Raw genomic sequence first — 19,629 nt, 5'->3', positions numbered from 1 at the left:
AGCTGCGGCCTTCATCTTGCTGAATAGTAGAGGATCAATTAAAACGAAGAATAAACACATACCCGCCTGACTGCTCGCCTTTCTGGCCGCCCCCCACTGCTTCCTTTCCATTGTCTTTTCCTTCTCGACTCTGTCTCACAGCCAATGAACTTAGTTCAACTCAAAATTTTAACTGGGCTCGCACTGACTTCAGTGAGTTGAACTGAGTTCATTGGCTGTGAACTCCCAGGACCTTTCTGATGGCACCGCGAGCGTGAGAACTTTCTCACACTAGCGATGATGTTAGTTAGGTCATAGAAGTTCACCACGAGACACCGGGCAGCGGCAACAGACGCTGCTCAGTGTCTCTGTTGGATGGCGGGTTGTATTGTCGCATCATGCAACCATGTAGCCTGTCATCTAGAAATAGCAGAGCTAGACCTGTCGTGGGACAAATGGATCATTATCTTCTCAGCGTTGTTATTTTAATTTTGTTACTGGGGACATTGGCTTCTGTGTAATGGGTGATGACGAGAGTACGGCTTAAATTAGATTTATTAAAGGACTCTGTGTTATTCTTTCAATTACAAGGACTTTATTCTGGGTGTGTGTTTTTTTATACAATATGACTAAGGGGTTAGTAATTGGGGTGTCTTATAGACACCTCTCTATTACTGACCTCTGAGCTTCATGTCACCTGACAAATACAAAGGTGACATCAACCCCCCCCTCCCCCGAACTATAACACAACTGGCCACCACACCAGGGCAAGTAGGAAGAGTGCAGCTAAGGGACAGATTTGGTGCATCTTATGGATGCGCCATTTCTGGAGTGGCTGAGAGTTGATGTTTTTAGCCTGGGAGTGACCAATACCCATTGCCCCTTCCTAGGCTATTAATATCAGCACGCAGATGTCTGCCTAGCCTTTGCTGGTTATTAAATATAGGGGAACGCTACATCATTTCTTTGGGGTCCCCCATTTTAATAGACAGAAAAGGCTAATTATACAGCTGCGAGCTTATATTAATAGCCTGGGAACCTTTATTTATGAATATTGTCTATTTTCCAGAATATTATCATCAGCCCCAGCCGTTGGCTTTCCCTCAGCTGTTAATGAAAATTATGAGGGACCCCACTCATTTTTTTTGTTTATTTTTTTTATCTATTAAGAAGTACAGTAAAATACACACCCAAGGTAACCTTAGTTTACAGCCTTCAGGTGTTCTAGCAGCTGGAAACTTCAGTAAACTTAAAATGTCCCTCAAATTTTCATATGAGGTTTCAGGGCCCCAGAGCTTCTGGGAGAATCGGTGACTTCCAGGTGCAGACCTCTTAGGTCACTGTGCATGTGTCCATAAGCCCAGAGGAAACATTGGGGTGTGTTCGTGGCCAGAAGTCCTGTCTTGAACACTGGACAGAGATGCGGAATGATGGAGCAATGGGGATAGCAATGGGGATAGCAGGAAATATGAAAAGTGAGATGAGTATGAGTATTTTTTTTTCTTATTTCATCTTTTTTTGTTATGCTCCGGGGTCTGGAGAGATTAAATGTTCCCTACATTCAATTTGAGAAGAATCAGATTTCCAGGTAAGATCCACGTGATTTGGCAAATTTGTCAGATGCACTCATCTTTAATGTTGACAATTGTGCGCTTGGGTTTTGTTTTCCAAATATTTGCAGCTGATTCATCATTTGACACTTTTTAAAAAGACCAGAGGCGTGGCTAAGGGTTTTGGCTTCTGAGTGGACCCCTAACCAGGTAACCTTGATTACAACTCGGTGATGCGCCCTAATACTGGAGGAGAACCTCAGCAGATGACCACGCTATTGCTGAAAATAATCTCTATATAAAGACCAATATGGATATTACCGCCATATGGTCAGTGGTAGAGATACCAGTCCTACAGAACATATAAGAGATCACAGCACAGTTACAGATGATGACTTACCACTGACGATCTTTATGATGGAATCGTCACTTTTCCCGTCTTTTCCATCTGGCCCAGACCGACATGACAACTTCTTCCAGCAACGACTCGGCTGCAGAGAATACAACAAAGACACGTTTCACTTCTCACATTCCAGCCCCATCACCATCTATTCACAACCTGCACAACCTCCTCATCCTGCTGATACCCCAATACTGAGCCGCTGCTGCTGTATGTGTCCCTATTACTGCACCTGATACCCCAATACTGAGCCGCTGCTGCTATATGTGACCCTATTACTGCACCTGATACCCCAATACTGAGCCGCTGCTGCCGTATGTGTCCCTATTACTGCACCTGATACCCCAATACTGAGCCGCTGCTGCTATATGTGACCCTATTACTGCACCTGATACCCCAATACTGAGCCGCTGCTGCCGTATGTGTCCCTATTACTGCACCTGATACCCCAATACTGAGCCGCTGCTGCTATATGTGACCCTATTACTGCACCTGATACCTCAATGCTGAGCCACTGCTGCCGTATGTGTCCCTATTACTGCACCTGATACCTCAATACTGAGCCGCTGCTGCCGTATGTGTCCCTATTACTGCCCCTGACACCCCAATACTGAGCCGCTGCTGCCATATTTGTCCCTATTACTGCCCCTGATACCCCAATACTGAGCCGCTGCTGCCGTATGTGTCCCTATTACTGCACCTGATACCTCAATACTGAGCCGCTGCTGCCATATGTGACCCTATTACTGCCCCTGATACCCCAATACTGAGCCGCTGCTGCCGTATGTGTCCCTTTTACTGCACCTGATACCCCAATACTGAGCCGCTGCTGCTGCCGTATGTGTCCCTATTACTGCCCCTGCTGTGTGGTTCTCTGTGCCCTCTAAATTCTAAGGCACCCCTCTATAATATAGCAATGTCAGGTGCAAGTGCCCTAGAAAAGAGCCAATATTTTGCCCCCTAGAAAGTAATATTGTCCTGTTTGCCCCTTTGATAGTCACAGTAACCTGAGTTCCCCTATAGCAATAAGTGCCCACTTTACATTTAATAATGTACCGAGTCTCCCCCTGTACAGCTCCCCTATACACAGAATGATGCTGTCTTATACACAGTATACTGACCCCTTAGTAGCCTCCAAACTGATGGCTCCAACACTGTAATCCCCACACTGTATGATGCCCCTCTAGATAGCCTCCATATAGTATAATGGACCAGATTGTCCTCAATATAGTATAATGCACCTGATAGTCCTCAATATAGTATAATGTACCAGATAGTCCTCAATATTGTATACTGGGCAGTCTCTGTAGTATAAGGCAGCACCCCCATAGGCAGACCCTGTAGTATTAGGCAGACCCCCCATAGGCAGACCCTGTAGTATAAGACAGACCCTCCCATAGGCAGACCCTGTAGTAATAGGCAGACCCCCCATAGGCAGACCCTGTAGTATAAGGCAGACCCCCTTAGGCAGACCCTGTAGTATAAGGCAGACCCCCATAGGCAGAACCTGTAGCATTAGGCAGACCCCCATAGGCAGACCCTGTAGTATAAGGCAGACCACCCCATAGGCAGACCCTGTAGTATTAGGCAGGCCCCCCATAGGCAGACCCTGTAGTATAAGGCAGACCCCCATAGGCAGACCATGTAGCATTAGGCAGACCCCCATAGGCAGACCCTGTAGTATTAGGCAGACCCACCATAGGCAGAACCTGTAGTATTAGGCAGACCCCCTTCCATAGGCAGACCCTGTAGTATTAGGCAGACCCTCCATAGGCAGACCCTGTTGTATAAGGCAGACCACCCACAGGCAGACCCTGTAGTATTAGGCAGACCCCCATAGGCAGACCCTGTAGTATAAGACAGACCACCCCATAGGCAGACCCTGTAGTATAAGGCAGACCCCCATAGGCAGACCGTGTTGCATTAGGCAGACCCCCATAGGCAGACCCTGTAGTATTAGGCAGACCCACCATAGGCAGAACCTGTAGTATTAGGCAGACCCCCTTCCATAGGCAGACCCTGTAGTATTAGGCAGACCCCCCATAGGCAGACCCTGTAGTATAAGGCAGACCATCCCATAGGCAGACCCTGTAGTATTAGGCAGACCCCCATAGGCAGTCCCTGTAGTATAAGGCAGACCACCCACAGGCAGACCCTGTAGTATTAGGCAGACCCCCCATAGGCAGAACCTGTAACATTAGGCAGACCCCCATAGGCAGACCCTGTAGTATTAGGCAGACCCCCCACAGGCAGAGCCTGTAGTATAAGGCAGACCCCCACAGGCAGACCTTGTAGTATTAGGCAGACCCCCCCATAGGCAGAGACTGTAGTATAAGGCAGACCCCCCATAGGCAGACCCTGTAGTATAAGGCAGACCCACCATAGGCAGAACCTGTAGTATTAGGCAGACCCCCTTCCATAGGCAGACCCTGTAGTATTAGGCAGACCCCCCGTAGGCAGACCCTGTAGTATTAGGCAGACCCCCCTCATAGGCAGACCCTGTAGTATTAGGCAGACCCCCTCATAGGCAGACCCTGTAGAATAAGGCAGACCCCCCATAGGCAGACCTTGTAGTATAAGGCAGACCCCCCATAGGCAGAACCTGTAGCATTATGCAGACCCCCTCCCATAGGCAGATCCTGTAGTATTAGGTAGACACACATAGGCAGCCCCTGTAGTATTAGGCAGACCCCCCTATAGGCAGACCCTTCCATAGGCAGACCCTATAGTATTAGGCAGACCCCCCCATAGGCAGACCCTGTAGAATAAGGCAGACCCCCCATAGGCAGACCTTGTAGTATAAGGCAGACCCCCCATAGGCAGAACCTGTAGCATTATGCAGACCCCCTCCCATAGGCAGATCCTGTAGTATTAGGTAGACACACATAGGCAGCCCCTGTAGTATTAGGCAGACCCCCCTATAGGCAGACCCTTCCATAGGCAGACCCTATAGTATTAGGCAGACCCCCCCATAGGCAGACCCTGTAGAATAAGGCAGACCCCCCATAGGCAGACCTTGTAGTATAAGGCAGACCCCCCATAGGCAGAACCTGTAGCATTATGCAGACCCCCTCCCATAGGCAGATCCTGTAGTATTAGGTAGACACACATAGGCAGCCCCTGTAGTATTAGGCAGACCCCCCTATAGGCAGACCCTTCCATAGGCAGACCCTATAGTATTAGGCAGACCCCCCCATAGGCAGACCCTGTAGTATTAGGCAGACCCCACTATAGGCAGATTGTGTACTATAAGGCAGCACCCCTTAAAAAAATAAATACTCACCTCTTCTTCCTTGTTCCTGCACTGCTCTGAGCTCCCGCTCGTCTCGGCACCGGGCAGTGACTCATCGCGCCCTCTGTCACCGTCGCTGACGTCAGACGCTGACAGGGGGATGATGGGGGAAGGAGCGCAGTGCTCCTTCCCCCATCATTGCGGTCAGCTGTATCGGCTAAATGCCTGTACAGCTGACCCTGCGATCACAGGCGGGGGGCCCACTGCTGGCACCGGGGCCCCCCCGCCTGCTCAGGGGCCCCATAGCAGCTGGCGGCAGAGCAAGGAGATCGATTCTCCCTGCTCTGCCGCAGCATGCAACTGTATCGGCGCACTGGGCGCGCCGATACAGTTACAGTAGTGTAGCTCCGGGTGGGCCCGCTCAGAGCACCGAGCCCGGGGCGCCCGCACCCTCTGCCCCCAGGTAGCTACGCTACTGAAAAAGACACTACATTTTTGTACAGATGTATTCCAGTCCCCCACAGGAGTGATTTTCTGTGTGTCTGAATTTTTTGTGCAAATTTTGCAATGTTATATCAGATGATGCAACTTTTTTGCTCTGAAAAGAGGCAAAAAAGACAAAAGACAAAAGTAAAGAGCATTTCTAACCCCTTCCCAAGATGCACCATATATATGCCGCGGGAGAGGTGTTCACCGCAAACTGCCATGTATATATATAGCGCCATGATCGCATGGGCTCACACTGAGCACCGCTGTGATCAAATGCGGGTGCCGGCTCTATATTAGAGCTGATACTTTGCAGCAATGCACATGATCGGTGATAGCACTGATTGTGGGCCTTTAATGCCTGTAATGCCCCTTTCAATAGTGACAGTGACGATGGCTTCCATGGAGACCCTGGGCAGAAAGATGGCCTTCTCCCTGCATGTCAGATGCTGACCTAATGCTCTGCAATGCAGAAGCATTGCAGACATTAGATCAGCGATCTGTCAGTGTAAAGCTGATGTCCCATCCTGGGAAAATGTAAAAAAAAAAAAAAAAGTTTAAAAAAAGTTAACAAAAATTGTAAAAATATAAAAAAAAAATAAATCACAAAATAAAGAACAAAAAAAGAAAAAATCTGAATCCAATAAATACATTTATTTATGTAAAAAAAAGTACACACAGTATCTGGAAAGACTCAACCCATAAACTGTCCCACTAGTTAACCCCTTCAGTGAACACCATTAAAAAAAGAAATAAAAAACTATGCTTTATCATCATACCGCCAAAAGTGAACTAAAACGCGATAAAAAGACAAATGTAAATAAAAATGGTATCTCTGAAAACGTCATATTGTCCCGCAAAAACAAGCTGCAATACAGCTCCATCACCAGAAAAATAAAAAAGTTATAGCTCTCCGAACAAAGCGATAGAAAAATAATTATTTGTTCTATAAAATAGTTTTTACTGTGTAAAAGCACCAAAACATAAGAAAATATATATACATGTGGTATCACTGTAATCAGACTGACCCAAAGAATAAAGCTGCCTCATCAATTTTACCACACTCGGAACGGCATTAAAATAAAACACCAAAAAACAATTCCTGAATTTCTGTTTTTTGTTAATTTTGTCTCCCAAAAATCGGAATAGAAAGCAATAAATGGTACCAATTAAATCGTCAACTTGTCCTGCAAAAAAACAAGCCTTGACATGACTCTGTCAGCAGAAATTTGGAAAAATTATAGCTATCAAAATATGGCGATGCATAAACTAGTTTTTGAAAAAAAAAAGCCTCTTTTAACGTGTAACAACAGCCAAACATCGAAAAAAAATATAAATCTGGTATTGCTGAAATTGCTCCGACCCGAAGAATAAAGTTGCCTAATCACCGCACAAGGAACGGCATAAAAAATAAATAGAACCAATTCTTCACCTGCTGTTGATTTATTCATTCTGCCTCCCTAAGATCGCAGTAAGGCACGGCAAACATTTATCCTGTGCTGTACGCTGAGCCCTTACACCGTGTAAATCTCTGAAATATGTGATTCAGCCAGAACCTCCAGTGGAAGATTCCCTATAATGAGGCAGATGGAGGCACTGTGACGCCATCTGGCCACCTATGATCCGGTAGTGTCCGTCTTTTTAGACGTACATCAAAGCGCTGTCCACCACAGTTTTGTGCACCTCTGAAAAGAAGGACAATGCTAAACAGAGGCCAGACTGAGCCCACAGTAGCATCATAGTGAATGGATCCCTCGGGGGTTTCATCTAAAGCATGTCACTCAGATATTTAGATGTAAACTCTGATAAATGTGATCCCAAATGTTGTGCAAAATGTTACCAACAAAAACTTCAACTCAATCCACGAAAAAAAAACACAAGTCCATGCTCAGCTTCGTCATTTGTTAACATAAATATAAGGGGCTTCCACGTTACTGGTAGTATATAGGCTCTGGAAAAGCACTATGGCTCCTCCCACAAAAAAAGAAATTCAGCAAATTCTGCACACCCAGATCCAAATGCCCCCTTCCTTCTGAGCCCCATTGCGACTAAACCACATTTAGCATCCATATGTTTGTCAAGTCTGTAGCGATGAAAGCCCGCCTAATTTGCAGGTGCGTGTCTGCAGAAGCATGAGCTGGGCACCACAACGTACTGGGCACTACAACGTTCTGGGCACTGCAACGTACTGGTGACTACAATGTACTGGGCAGTTTGCAATTTTCACTCAGCAACATCCACTCCTGCTTGTTTCTGGAAAACATACATGTAGTCAAAATTGTCACTATACCTATAGATAAATTCCAAAAGGGGTATCATTTCCAAAATGGGGTCACTTGATGGGAGATTCTGCTCTTCTAGCCCTTAGGGGCTTTGTATATGGAGTCCACAATTATTCTAACAAAATCTGAGCTCAAGGAAGAACATAGCGCTCCGTCCCTCCTGAGTCTTGCTGTATCACACAGCAGTACTGTACAGACACATATTGGGTATTTCCACATTCAGCAGAAATTGTGGGACAGATTTTGCTGCCATTTTTATCCATTTCCCATTATGAAAATATAAAATCTGGGGCTAAAACAAAATTTTGGTGGTAAAAATGTAATTATTTTTTCTTCACTGCCCAATGGTATAAGACTCTGTGATACACCTGTGGTGTCAATATGATCACTGCACCCGTAGATGAATTCATTTAGAGGTGTAGTTTGTAAAATGTGGTCACTTATGGGAGGTTCTGCTGTTCTGTCACCTCAGGGGCTCTACCAATGTAACATGGCAACTTCAAACCAGTCCAGCAAAATTTGAACTCCAATATGGTGCTTCTTCCCTTATGTGCTTTGCACTGTGCCTCAGAAGTACTTTTCAACCACATATGGGGTATTGGAGAAATTACACAACAAATTGCACAACAAAGTTTAGGGTTAATTTTCCTATTAGTCTTGTGAAATTAAAAAAATTGGGGCTAATAGAACATTTTTGTAGGAAAAATGTGATTTTTTTTTGTTTTCATGGCTCAATGTTATAAACTCCTGTGAAGCACCTGGGGGTTCAAGGTGCTCACCACTAGTGATGAGAGAGTATACTAGTTGCTCGGGTGGTCTCCGAGTATTTGTTAGTGTTCGGAGATTTAGTTTTCATCGCCCCAGTTGAATGATTTACAGCTATTCGCCAGGCTGAGTATATGTGGGGGCTGCCTGGTTGCTAGGGAATCCCAACATGTAATCAAGCTGTCTAGTAGCCGCAAATCATCCAACTGCGCCAAGGAAAACTAAATCTGAGAGCAGTTATAAATACTTGGAGGTCACCCGAGCGTCCTCTGGAAAACCCGAGCAACGAGTATACTCCCTCATCACTACTCACCACACATCTAGATAAATTCCTTGAGGTGTCTAGTTTCCAAAATTTTTGTTGGGGGTTTCCTCTGTATAGGCACATCATGGGTTCTCCAAACGTGATATGACACCTGCAGAATATTCCATCAAAATCTGTGTTCCAAAATGGCACTCCATCTTTTCTGAGCCCTGCCGTGTCCCCAAACAGAAGTTTCCTCCCAGGTTTGGGGTATCCGCATACTCAGGAGAAATTGCCCAACAATTTTTGGTGTCCATTTTCTTCTGTTACTCTTGTGAAAATAAAAAAATATTCAGGCTGAAAAACATTTTTACGTGGAAAATGTATTTTTTTTAATCTTCAGCAATTAACGATACAAACTTTTATGAAGCACCTGGGGGTTTAAAGTACTCACCAAACATCTAGATGAGTTCCATGAGGGGTCTAGTTTCTAAAATGGTGTCACTTGTGGGGGATTTCCACTCTTTAGGCACATCAGCAGCTCTCCAAATGTGACATAGCATTCACTAATGATTCTAACAAATTTGGCATTCAAAAAGTCAAATTGGCACTCCTTCCATTTCTAGCCCTGCCATGTGCCCAAGCAGTAGTTTTCCTCCACATATTGGGTATTAACATAGGCAGCAGAAATTGCACAACAAATTGTACTATGCATTTTCTCCTGTTACTAATGTGAAAACAAAATCATTGGGGCTAAAGGAACATTTTTGTGGGAACAATATGATTGTTTATTTTCAAGGCTAAACATTACAAACTTCTATAAAGCACGTGGGGATTCAAGGTACTCACCACACATAAGTTCCATGAGGGGTCTAGTTTCCAAAATTGGGTCACTTGTTGGGGGTTTCCACTTTTTAGGCACACAGAGGCTCTCCATATGGGACATGATGATTACTAAATATTCCAGCAAATTTTGCATTCAAACAGTCAAATGGCGCTCTTTCCCTTCGGAACCCTGCTGTGTGCCCAAACAGTTGTTTTCCTCTACATCTTGGGTATCTGAGTATTCAGGAGAAATTGTACAACAAATTGTATGGTGCATTTTCTCCAGTTACCCTTGTGAAAATAATAAAATTGGGGCTAAAAGAACATTTTTTGTGGGAAAATGTGATTTTTTATTTTTACGGCTCAACATAATAAACTTCTGTGAAGCATCTGGGGGTTCAAGGTGCTCACCACACAGCTAGCTAAATTCCCTGAGGGTCAACTTTTCAAAATGGTTTCACTTGTTCAATTTTCAGTGTTTAGGTACATCAGAGACTTACCAAACGTGACATGGCATCCGCTACTTATTCCAGCAAATTTTACATTAAAAAATTAAAATAGCGCTCCTTCCTTTCCGAGCTTTGCTGTGCGCTAAAACAGTAGTTTTCCCCCACATATGGGGTATCAGCGTACTCAGGAGATATTTCTAAAATAAAAATTTTTGGTCTAAAATAATTTTTTTGTGAAAAAAAGTTGGTCATTTTTTCCTTCAACATTAGATTAATTCTTATGAAACACCTGAAGGGTTAATAAACTTCTTGAATGTGGATTTGAACTCCTACAGGGGTGCAGTTTTTAGAATGGTGTCACTTTTGGATATTTTCTGTCATATAGGCCCCTCAAAGTCACTTCAAATGTAATGTAGTCCCTAAAAAAATTATTTTTACATTAGAAAAATGAGGAATTGCTAGTCAACTTTTAATCCTTCTAACTTGCTAAAAAAATGTTTTAAAAAAAATGTGCTGATGTAAAGTAGACATTAGGAAATGTTATTTATTTACTATTTGTGTGAATCAACTGATTAAGGGCATAAAAATAAAAAAATTGAAAATTGCTAAATTTTGCCAAATTTCTGATATTTTCACAAATAAATGCCAGTCTTATTGAACAAATTTAACCACCATCATGAAGTACAATATGACACAAGAAAACAGTCTCAGAATCGATGGGATCCGTTGAAGAGTTTCAGAGTTATTACCACATAAATTGACACTGGTTAGAATTGTAAATTTTGGCCTGGTCAGGAAGGTGAAAACAGGTTTTGGGATGAAGGGGTTAATTTTGCCCAAAATTCATGTACCAAGTATGCCATTTTGATGCATTTGGAGCAAAAAATGGCACCGCAAGACAAAAAAAAGTTACTTGAAAAACTTGGCAAATGATAAATCAGGCCTTTTAAATATACCGTATATCCTATGTATAACTCATGAATGTCTAAAATGAGAATATCTCTTCAAATTTATCTTTTCACCAAGCTGCTGATGATTAAAAAAAAATGAAAAAAATGTTTCTTCATTAAACCAGTTGTTCTTTAATTCAACTAAAATAAAGAGTGACTTATAGGCAGCTGTTTCTAATACTCGTCCCTCCCTACCGCACATGAAAGTCAACATTATTCTTCAAGAGACTTCACCACCCTTGGGTGTTATCAGCAGAGCTTGTTTTAAGCCCAACCTAATGCATTGGAGGTAGCTCGGGTTTATTTTTCTTTCAATAAAATAAATGGTTTTGTAATTAAATTTCTCCACTGACGGTGCTTAATGGCCATATTGACAAGTGCTAATGTATGGCAGAAAGAATGAGTCTGAAATGAAACATGCTGTTTTTCAATCTGCAAGCAATTTTGCAGCGGGGCAATCAAAAATAGTACTTTTGTCCAACGAAACATTTTTTCATTAATCTACTAACCTAATGCACGCTACCCACTCAGCAGTGCAAAGACACTTCTTTGCAAAAAAAAAAAGAAATAAATAAGGAGAAGGGGGGGCGGGGAGGAAAGTTGAAATTTCATGAAGTGAACCGTTGTTTGAAACCATCTTGTGGTCTCTGGCAACAAAACTTGTGGAAACTCGCTGACTTTACACCATGAAATTCTGCAGCTGTCTCTTGAGGGACTGGCTGCTGCAATGTACTAGTGTTTGGCACTGAGTCAGCTTTGAAATCTGTCTCTTTTTTTTTCCCCTTAGCTAAATTTATTTTTGAATAAATCTTCTCATAGAAAAAAAAGACGGAATCTATTGCATATTTGTACTAAAAGCAAAAACTTGAAAAATTCAACTTATTGAAAGCGCATCAATCTATCCGCTGTGTTTATAATGCTTCCCCGCATAGTAAATTAAACAATGCCGTGTTTTGCTCATTATTTTAAATTAGGTAACACTCCATTTAAACAGACGGGGCTTTTCCATTGCATGACAAAACAGAAGGATGACAAATGGCTTTAGCAAACGGTTCTCGCAGACCGGCCGCTAGGCGGATGTTGATCTTCGGAACATCTTGAGCTTGCACGGCGTTCTCTACTCTTCAATTACAAATGGCTTATTAAACACACAGTCTGTAACATGCCCTGACATCCTATGCTTGACACAGCGAGGGGGAAGCTTAGTAACGGGAATCTACTTCTTCCTAAAGAGAAGGCTGAATTTTTTTTTTTTTTTAGCGGCAGCCAGAGAAAAATTAATGACGTGCAAGATTTCATTGTTTAAGCCAATGAGTGCTGCCTCGGATATGGAACCAATTGTGACAGGCATTAAATAAAGCACTTTATCATATATTTTATTATTGCAGATATTACATTCCAGGCATGGAGATTCCTTCACATGTGTTTTATACATAGGGCAAGTTATCTGGAGAGCACGAAAAATCCAATAAGATTACACGAGGGGTGATGTTTTATATTACTCTTGATATCGACAACATTTTCAATATTAAGACGTAAAATTGTGTTTTTAGAGGATATTGCTTTTAAAGTTGATGATTTCTTGCATTTTTCAATATTCATAGAATTGTTCTGGTAAATTTCCGTATATCTCGAGATCTACAGTCATCTACCATAGTCATGCGCTGATAAAATACAATTTAGGGGATTTGTTGACTGTGCTCCGGACATGACTGTTTTACTAAATACTTTACCCATTAAATAACAATTCTGGAGCAACTTTGTACCACGCCGTCCCCCTGTTATTCCTCCATAAATCATATGAAATACACAATCGCTAAATAGGGACTTGTAGCTGTGCAACAATAAAGCGGTTGCCCACTACTAGGACAATCCACTCTTAAACTAAATGTTCGGCCCCAATAAAATAAACAAACCTAACTCCTATGCCTGTTCCGTTCCAGTGGTGTCAGCACTCGCGGTCCCGGAGCTTTGATGTGGTGGAATGACACGTGATGCCCGGCACCCAATCAGCGCTGGCGTCACTGTCCCCGCCTTTGCACGAACTGAACATGAAGAGGAAGTCCGAGATCAGCTGCAGCCCAGACTTCCGCTTAATGTTCAGTTCATATGAAGTCAGGGACAGTGACACCAATGCTGATTGGTTGCCGAGTATCACATGTCATTCCACCGCATCACAGCCCCGGGACCATGCGGTTGGATCCCCGTTACATGTGTGGTGCCCCCGCTCTAGTTATTACTGTTATGAAGGCAATCCAGTGACACAGTGTGCCAGCAATCAGAGCACATACAGTGATTTGATAATAACCCAAAAACAATAGAACGAGCTCTGAGACGTGGAATCTCTGTAGACCGCAATACCTGAACCTATCCTAAACACAACTAAAGGCAGCTGTGGATTGCGCCTGTCACTACCTATGCAACTCAGCACAGCCTGAAGAGCTGACTAGCCTGAAGATAGAAAAACAAGCCTGACTTGCCTCAGAGAAATACCCCAAAGGAAAAGGCAGCCCCCCACATATAATGACTGTTAGCAAGATGAAAAGACAAACGTAGGGATGAAATAGATTCAGCAAAGTGAGGCCCGATATTCTAGATAGAGCGAGGATAGCAAAGAGAACTTTGCAGTCTACAAAAAACCCTAAAGCAAAAAACCACGCAAAGGGGGCAAAAAGACCCACCGTGCCGAACTAACGGCACGGCGGTGCACCCTTTGCGTCTCAGAGCTTCCAGCAAAAACGAATAGACAAGCTGGACAGAAAAAGTAGCAACAAAAGCAAAGAAACACTTATCTAGGCAGAGCAGCAGGCCACAGGAAAGATCCAGAAGCTCAGGTCCAACACTGGAACATTGACAAGGAGCAAGGAAGACAGAATCAGGTGGAGTTAAATAACAAAGCAGCCAACGAGCTCACCAGAACACCTGAGGGAGGAAGCTCAGAAGCTGCAGTACCACTTGTGACCACAGGAGTGAATTCAGCCACAGAATTCACAACAGTACCCCCCCCTTGAGGAGGGGTCACCGAACCCTCACCAGAGCCCCCAGGCCGACCAGGATGAGCCACATGAAAGGCACGAACAAGATCTGGAGCATGGACATCAGAGGCAAAAACCCAGGAATTATCTTCCTGAGCATAACCCTTCCATTTAACCAGATACTGGAGTTTCCGTCTAGAAACACGAGAATCCAAAATTTTCTCCACAATATACTCCAATTCCCCCTCCACCAAAACCGGGGCAGGAGGTTCAACAGATGGAACCATAGGTGCCACGTATCTCCGCAACAACGACCTATGGAATACATTATGTATGGAAAAGGAGTCTGGGAGGGTCAGACGAAAAGACACAGGATTGAGAATCTCAGAAATCCTATACGGACCAATAAAACGAGGTTTAAATTTAGGAGAGGAAACCTTCATAGGAATATGACGAGAAGATAACCAAACCAGATCCCCAACACGAAGTCGGGGACCCACACGGCGTCTGCGATTAGCGAAAAGCTGAGCCTTCTCCTGGGACAAGGCCAAATTGTCCACTACCTGAGTCCAGATCTGCTGCAACCTGTCCACCACAGAATCCACACCAGGACAGTCCGAAGACTCAACCTGTCCTGAAGAGAAACGAGGATGGAACCCAGAATTGCAGAAAAATGGAGAGACCAAGGTAGCCGAGCTGGCCCGATTATTAAGGGCGAACTCAGCCAATGGCAAAAAGGACACCCAATCATCCTGGTCTGCAGAAACAAAACATCTCAGATATGTCTCCAAGGTCTGATTGGTTCGTTCGGTCTGGCCATTAGTCTGAGGATGGAAAGCCGAGGAAAAAGACATGTCAATGCCCATCCTGCCACAAAAGGCTCGCCAAAACCTCGAAACAAACTGGGAACCTCTGTCAGAAACAATATTCTCAGGAATGCCATGCAAACGAACCACATGCTGGAAGAACAAAGGCACCAAATCAGAGGAGGAAGGCAATTTAACCAAGGGCACCAGATGGACCATTTTAGAAAAGCGATCACAGACCACCCAAATGACTGACATCTTTTGAGAAACGGGAAGGTCAGAAATGAAATCCATCGAAATATGTGTCCAAGGCCTCTTTGGGACCGGCAAGGACAAAAGCAACCCACTGGCACGTGAACAGCAGGGCTTAGCCCTAGCACAAATCCCACAGGACTGCACAAAAGTACGTACATCCCGTGACAGAGATGGCCACCAGAAGGATCTAGCCACTAACTCTCTGGTACCAAATATTCCAGGATGACCAGCCAACACCGAACAATGAAGTTCAGAGATAACTTTAGTAGTCCACCTATCAGGGACGAACAGTTTCTCCGCCGGACAACGATCAGGTTTATTCGCCTGAAATTTTTGCAACACTCGCCGCAAATCAGGGGAGATGGCAGACACAATGACTCCTTCCTTGAGGATACTCGCCGGCTCAGATGAACCCGGAGAGTCGGGCACAAAACTCCTAGACAGAGCATCCGCCTTCACATTTTTAGAGCCCGGAAGGTACGAAATCACAAAATCGAAGCGGGCAAAAAATAACGACCAACCGGCCTGTCTAGGATTCAAGCGCTTGGCAGACTCGAGATAAATCAGGTTCTTATGATCAGTCAATACCACCACGCGATGCTTAGCTCCTTCAAGCCAATGACGCCATTCCTCGAATGCCCACTTCATGGCCAGCAACTCTCGGTTGCCCACATCATAATTACGCTCAGCAGCCGAAAACTTCCTGGAAAAGAAAGCACATGGTTTCAACACTGAGCAACCAGAACCTCTCTGTGACAAAACCGCCCCTGCTCCAATCTCAGAAGCATCAACCTCGACCTGGAACGGAAGAGAAACATCTGGTTGACACAACACAGGGGCAGAACAAAAACGATGCTTCAACTCCTGAAAAGCTTCCACAGCAGCAGAAGACCAATTAACCAAATCAGCACCCTTCTTGGTCAAATCGGTCAATGGTTTGGCAATGCTAGAAAAATTACAGATGAAGCGACGATAAAAATTAGCAAAGCCCAGGAATTTTTGCAGACTTTTCAGAGATGTCGGCTGAGTCCAATCCTGGATGGCTTGGACCTTAACCGGATCCATCTCGATAGTAGAAGGGGAAAAGATGAACCCCAAAAATGAAACTTTCTGCACACCGAAGAGACACTTTGATCCCTTCACAAACAAAGAATTAGCACGCAGGACCTGGAAAACCATTCTGACCTGCTTCACATGAGAGTCCCAATCATCTGAGAAGATCAAAATGTCATCCAAGTAAACAATCAGGAATTTATCCAGATACTCACGGAAGATGTCATGCATAAAAGACTGAAACACAGATGGAGCACTGGCAAGTCCGAACGGCATCACTAGATACTCAAAATGACCCTCGGGCGTATTAAATGAAGTTTTCCATTCATCTCCTTGCCTGATTCTCACCAGATTATACGCACCACGAAGATCTATCTTAGTGAACCAACTAGCCCCCTTAATCCGAGCAAACAAGTCAGATAACAATGGCAAGGGATACTGAAATTTAACAGTGATCTTATTAAGAAGGCGGTAATCAATACATGGTCTCAGCGAACCATCCTTCTTGGCTACAAAAAAAAACCCTGCTCCCAGTGGTGATGACGATGGGCGAATATGTCCCTTCTCCAGGGATTCCTTCACATAACTGCGCATAGCGGAGTGTTCAGGCACAGATAAATTAAATAATCGACCTTTAGGGAATTTACTACCAGGAATCAAATTGATAGCACAATCACAATCCCTATGCGGAGGTAGGGCATCGGACTTGGGCTCTTCAAATACATCCTGATAATCAGACAAGAACTCTGGGACCTCAGAAGGAGTGGATGACGAAATAGACAAAAATGGAACATCACCATGTACCCCCTGACAACCCCAGCTGGATACCGACATAGAGTTCCAATCCAATACTGGATTATGGGTTTGCAGCCATGGCAACCCCAACACGACCACATCATGCAGATTATGTAGCACCAGAAAGCAAATAACTTCCTTATGTGCAGGAGCCATGCACATGGTCAGCTGGGTCCAGTACTGAGGTTTATTCTTGGCCAAAGGTGTAGCATCAATTCCTCTCAACGGAATAGGACACCGCAAAGGCTCCAAGAAAAACCCACAACGTTTAGCATAATCCAAATCCATCAGATTCAGGGCAGCGCCTGAATCCACAAACGCCATGACAGAATACGATGACAAAGAGCATATCAAGGTAATGGACAGAAGGAATTTGGATTGTACAGTACCAATGACGGCAGACCTATCGAACCGCTTAGTGCGCTTAGGACAATCAGAAATAGCATGAGTGGAATCACCACAGTAGAAACACAGACCATTCAGACGTCTGTGTTCTTGCCGTTCAACTCTGGTCATAGTCCTATCGCACTGCATAGGCTCAGGTTTAATCTTAGACAATACCGCCAAATGGTGCACAGATTTACGCTCGCGCAAGCGTCGACCGATCTGAATGGCCAAAGACATAGACTCATTCAAACCAGCAGGCATAGGAAAACCCACCATGACATCCTTAAGAGCCTCAGAGAGACCCTTTCTGAACAAAGCTGCCAGCGCAGATTCATTCCACAGAGTGAGTACAGACCACTTCCTAAATTTCTGACAATATACTTCTATATCATCCTGACCCTGGCACAAAGCCAGCAAATTTTTCTCAGCCTGATCCACTGAATTAGGCTCATCGTAAAGCAATCCGAGCGCCAGGAAAAACGCATTTACATTACTCAATGCAGGGTCTCCTGGCGCAAGAGAAAATGCCCAGTCCTGAGGGTCGCCGCGCAAAAAAGAAATAATAATCAAAACCTGTTGAATAGGATTACCAGAAGAATGAGGTTTCAAGGCCAGAAATAGCTTACAATTATTTTTGAAATTAAGAAACTTAGTTCTATCACCAAAAAACAAATCAGGAATAGGAATTCTTGGTTCTAACATAGATTTCTGATCAATAGTATCTTGAATCCTTTGTACATTTGTAACGAGATTATCCATTGAAGAGCACAGACCCTGAATATCCATGTCCACACCTGTGTCCTGAAACACCCAAATGTCTAGGGGAAAAAAAAGACTGAACACAGAGCTGAGAAAAAAAAATGATGTCAGAACTTCTTTTTTCCCTCTATTGAGAATCATTAGGTTGGCTCCTTGTACTGTTATGAAGGCAATCCAGTGACACAGTGTGCCAGCAATCAGAGCACATACAGTGATTTGATAATAACCCAAAAACAATAGAACGAGCTCTGAGACGTGGAATCTCTGTAGACCGCAATACCTGAACCTATCCTAAACACAACTAAAGGCAGCTGTGGATTGCGCCTGTCACTACCTATGCAACTCGGCACAGCCTGAGGAGCTGACTAGCCTGAAGATAGAAAAACAAGCCTGACTTGCCTCAGAGAAATACCCCAAAGGAAAAGGCAGCCCCCCACATATAATGACTGTTAGCAAGATGAAAAGACAAACGTAGGGATGAAATAGATGAGGCCCGATATTCTAGATAGAGCGAGGAACTTTGCAGTCTACAAAAAACCCTAAAGCAAAAAACCACGCAAAGGGGGCAAAAAGACCCACCGTGCCGAACTAACGGCACGGCGGTGGACCCTTTGCGTCTCAGAGCTTCCAGCAAAAACGAATAGACAAGCTGGACAGAAAAAGTAGCAACAAAAGCAAAGAAACACTTATCTAAGCAGAGCAGCAGGCCACAGGAAAGATCCAGAAGCTCAGGTCCAACACTGGAACATTGACAAGGAGCAAGGAAGACAGAATCAGGTGGAGTTAAATAACAAAGCAGCCAACGAGCTCACCAGAACACCTGAGGGAGGAAGCTCAGAAGCTGCAGTACCACTTGTGACCACAGGAGTGAATTCAGCCACAGAATTCACAACATTTTACCCCGGGACCATGCTGTCATCACTGGAATGGAGGTGAGTATAGGTTTATTTTATTAGGGCCGGACATTTAGTTTAAGAAGGGGTTGTTCTAGTAGTGGACAGCCCCTTTAAAGGAAATTTATCAGCACAAAATAACATTTCATACCAAGCACATGTCATGAACGAGCAGTTTAGTACACCTTCCCACCTTCTGGATTTCATCCATCTTCACCCTCCTCTTCTTTTATTGACAGCTTTTATTTTACAGGAGCCACAGAAGAGAAAAGATGGAAAACAAGTGTACTGACCATACATTTCTACAGTCATTCTATTTGACTGCAGCTTGCTGAATCCTAACAGTGAGCAAATTGCATATTTGCGCTTACATGACAAGCCCATGTGCAGGCAACAGATGGGAGTCCTTACAGTATGCATATTGCTCACTGTTAAAACCCAGCAATCTGCTGTCAGAATAACTAAATAAATGTATGTTTAGCTGGGAAAACGCCTTTTAATCTCTACACATGTTAGCTGACCCTCTCATGTACAGGCAGCGATT

Source organism: Ranitomeya imitator, chromosome 5 (genome assembly GCF_032444005.1).
Source record: "Ranitomeya imitator isolate aRanImi1 chromosome 5, aRanImi1.pri, whole genome shotgun sequence".
Lineage (NCBI taxonomy): Eukaryota > Metazoa > Chordata > Amphibia > Anura > Dendrobatidae > Ranitomeya > Ranitomeya imitator.
This window is presented reverse-complemented; position numbering follows the sequence as displayed.